The sequence below is a fragment of the Myotis davidii genome, unplaced genomic scaffold (genome assembly GCF_000327345.1).
Source record: "Myotis davidii unplaced genomic scaffold, ASM32734v1 scaffold143, whole genome shotgun sequence".
NCBI classification, from domain to species: Eukaryota; Metazoa; Chordata; class Mammalia; order Chiroptera; family Vespertilionidae; genus Myotis; species Myotis davidii.
This window is the reverse complement of record NW_006294876.1, coordinates 7,964,217-7,968,347: the sequence shown is the minus strand read 5'-3', so window position 1 is coordinate 7,968,347 and position 4,131 is coordinate 7,964,217.

The window sequence follows — 4,131 nt, the reverse complement described above, 5'->3', positions numbered from 1 at the left end:
CAAGGTTGTAGTCTTGGGAATTTCCAAGACCAACTTTATTAGGTTTGATGATTTGCCAGGACTCACAAAACTGAAAAAAAAAGCTGTTATGTTTTTGGTTATGGGTGTGTTTGTTTTTATAGTAAAAGGATAGAGATTAGTATCAGTAGAGTCCAGGAGAAAAGAGATACAGGCTTCTAGTTGTCCTCTCCCAATGAAGTCATTCAGATGATGTTTAGTTCTCCCAGCAATGATATGTGATGAAGCTTCCCTGAGCCTTGATGTCTGGGGTTGTTATTGGAGGTCAGTCACTTGGACACAGAGTGCCTGCTTGACTGACCTTAGTTACTCAGTCTCTAGCCTCTCCAGAGGTCAAGCTGATGTTGCATGACCCAAGCTCCTAGTTATACAAAGAACACATTCCTCAAGGATATTCCGAGGGCTTAGACGTTATGTCCCTGGTACACCCAGGGGCCAGCCTTTATTTTTATTTTTTGAACAATCATGGTTTGAACACTCCAAGCCTGGTCAATTAACCCTTTATTACACGTTAATTCAACAACATAACAATATCATCAAAGAGCTAGGGCCATCTTTCCATTCTGTCATCCTTAGCATGTCTGTGATGGGTCCACTCATGGTTGCAAATGGCTAAAGCAATTTCAAGCATCATATGGAGACAATAACTATAACTTCTGGGAAAGATGGTGTCTCCTTTTATTAAAAGCTAACAAACAAGAAAAAGAAAACTTTTCCTGAAGCCCGAGGGAAAATTCCCTTTAGCCTTCATTGACCAGTACTGGGTTTTAGGGCCATTTCTGAATCATCATTGGGAAGTGGCTGGAAGTGCTACAACTGGCTCAGGCTAATCATGACCCACTCCCATGAACTGGGAGAAGTGTCCTATTTACAGATTGTATTAAAGGGCAAATCCCTGAACACAATTAAGGGTCTTGCAGTTAGGTAGAAAGGGAAGAATGGGATGATCATTGGGATCCAAGAGTATTTATCATAATCAATCCATGTTCTTCCAAGGAATCAAAATTGAATAGATGAGAAGCTATAGGAATGTTAATCTCAAGTATAACTAAAAACTATTTTACAAAGTATTTGTATGTATTCCTAAGGTAACACCTTCTATGTTGCATTCCAATGATTTCTATATGAACCGGTTTCACAGTGTTTTGAACTCCTCAAAGATAGGCACAGTTGTATGCATTTATTTCTAAGCCTGAAATTTAACATACAGTAAATATTCAATAAATCTTTCATGAGAACATAAAGGAATAGTTCAAACAATAAAGAGTGACATTCTGGTGGTTGATGAATTCATTATTCACTCAATAATAACTCTTCAAGATAGAAGCCAAGTATTAAATAGGTGCTAATACCAAATAAACTTTACATACTCTTTCAATTGTGGGTATTTTACAAATGAAATTGTTATATCCTGAAAATTAATTAGTTTCTAGGGGTAATAATGTACATCGTCTTCTTATAAAAATATTAACAAAAACATAATGCTTAAAGTACATTTTATTCGATTTTTATCTTATAGTGACCCTGTAAGAAATCAGAACAGGTAATAATAATTTCCATATTACAGATAAGGAGGGTGAGGTAAGGAGGAGGGTTTAAGGAACTTCATGACTCACAGAATGTAGTAAAGTGGTGGTTCTGGGATATAACCTAGATAACCTGACTCCAGAGTTCATGTTCGTAACCACTACACTTCACTGTATTGATCACTCTTCCCCCAAACTAACAAGACATACTTCCTGAAATCTTGCAAGTCTTATCTCTACTGTTAATAGATAAGTATTTAAAACATAATCTTTCAAAAGTTTCCTCCACTTAACCGAAGACTAACTCAGACTATTATTCTGCAAGATGTACAGCATTGTGTAGAACAAACTCAAAACACCTCTGCTTCCAACGCCCAGATGTGCTTATCAACATGTTCCCAGGCCTGTCCATACCAATTTTATTTACTATTATAGCTATGTAATTTAAATAAAATTGCTTAAAATGATAAAGGATGAGTATGAAAAGAAAGTTAACTTTTAAAATGGTGAAAATTAAGATTAAAAAACAACAACCTGTGTGAGTTGTCCCAAAACAGTGCTGTTGAATTAGTTGCATCTGAGACTGATAAAATATGAGGGAAGGAGGAAAGGGAAATATAAAAACCAGGAAAGATTCTATATTCAGGTCGCTTTGTAAATATATGTTCCAACCACAATGGAAATCCTAAATGATATAGTATGGATGTTATTTACACAAAAATAAAAGCATCTATAAATTCTTATTTATAGAGAAGGGTTTGGCACTACATCAAAAACTGGCAGAAGCTTCTATAATTTTTATTTGTGATTCAAGATCATTTTAAGTTATTCATGTTACTATCTTTAAAACAAATAGCCATTACTAAATCCAACAGTTGGTAGTAAAGGTACTTCTGGTCTAGAGATGTTTGCATTTCCATTCCAGAGTCATTTGTATTTCAATCAGAATTGAAAGAGACAGAAATGCAAGGAATTTCTCATTGAATTTTAATCCCTGAGAAAAGGAATGAGATAAATGTAGGCTTTGGAGTTTTGTGTCATACTGGGGCACAAAGAAAAGTGGTCATCCCTTGCAGGTGGCCAACCCTGGCTATCTCAGAGTCCAGGAAACCGGTGCTGAGTTGTGATCAGCACAGTTGGTGCTGGCAACTAGAGGTTAGAAGCAGATTTTTGGACAGACACCTTACTATATCAAAATGACATCCTTTCCTGTGTTTTTCTTCTGGATTCAATCTTTTAAGCTGAAAATAACACAGTTTATTTTGTATATATTTTAATAAAAACAATTTATTATTAAAACATATACAAATGTAATATCCACAAATAAATATGCTCTCAAGAATTAGTACACAAATGTTGATTGGTTACTGGGGAATAAAAGAAAGAAAGTTCTTACTCCAAGGTGCTCACAGATTAGTAGAGATCAACTCATGTTGAAATAATAGTGCATTTTAACCCTTTTTTCAGTTAAATGCAAGTAAAAGCATAGTCCTCTCTTTGTAAATTCTATTATTAAACAAATTATCTATAAAACAAATTAGCATAGATATATGTGAAAGTATTTTCTCCAAGATTTAGCAGTGGTCATAAGAGATGCTTGCATCATTAAAAAATAAGCATGTATTATCAAAAATCATGCAAGAATACTATCTATAATAAAAGCACAATATGCTAATTAGACCAGACAGCCAAACAACCTTTCGGCTGTCCTTCCAGACGACCTTCTGGATGAAGCTGGGGCTGTGAGGGCCAAGCCCTTTGCACAAATTTCATGCATCAGGTCTCTAGTCTACATATAGAAGCCTAAGTGACTGTTAAACTGTTTGACCAGTAACTGACATGCACTGACCACCAGGGGGCAGACACTCAACACACAGGTATGGAAACATGGAACAGCCTGATGAATCTCAGAGGGGAGGGGGAGGGTGGGGAGAGATTAACCAAAGTTCTTGTATGCATACTAGAGTCCCAGGTGCACCAGTGGGGTCCCTAAGCCTGGCCGGGGGATCTGGCCAAAACCGGCAGTCCAGCATCCCGTGAGGGGTCCTGGATTGGAGAGGGCGCAGGCCAGTCCAAGGGACCCCACCAGTACACCGACTGGGCCTCTAGCGTTTAATAGTACCTTCCAAGCCCGAGAACTAAAACAGAAAAGAAGGATGTGCCCTACAGAAATGAAACCGGTAAAGTTAGCCAAGCGCTGGAAGCTTCTGTGCATAATGTTCCTTTATGATTTCTGGCAAGAAGCTTGTCCGGATGGGAGAAGTAACATAGGCGGCCAGAGCTCCTGCTTCATGGTTTCATTCCCACGCGCCAGACCCGCGGAAGATGTGCAGGCGCAGAGCTTCTGCCTCTCAGCTACCCAGGCTTCAGGTCACTAGAAACTAAGTTGGAGAAGTGATCTGATTGGCTAAGAAACAGGTGACGCACATTCCTCAAGCCCAATGAGAGCCGGCCCCCCTACGACGGATTCAGATCCTGCTTTCCGATTGGTCCTTAGTTGCGGAAACCCACCTCCGGCCGGAACCCCGGCAAAGATGGCGGCGGCCAGGTGGTGGCGGCTGGTGCCCCCCGGCCCCGGGCGGTCAGT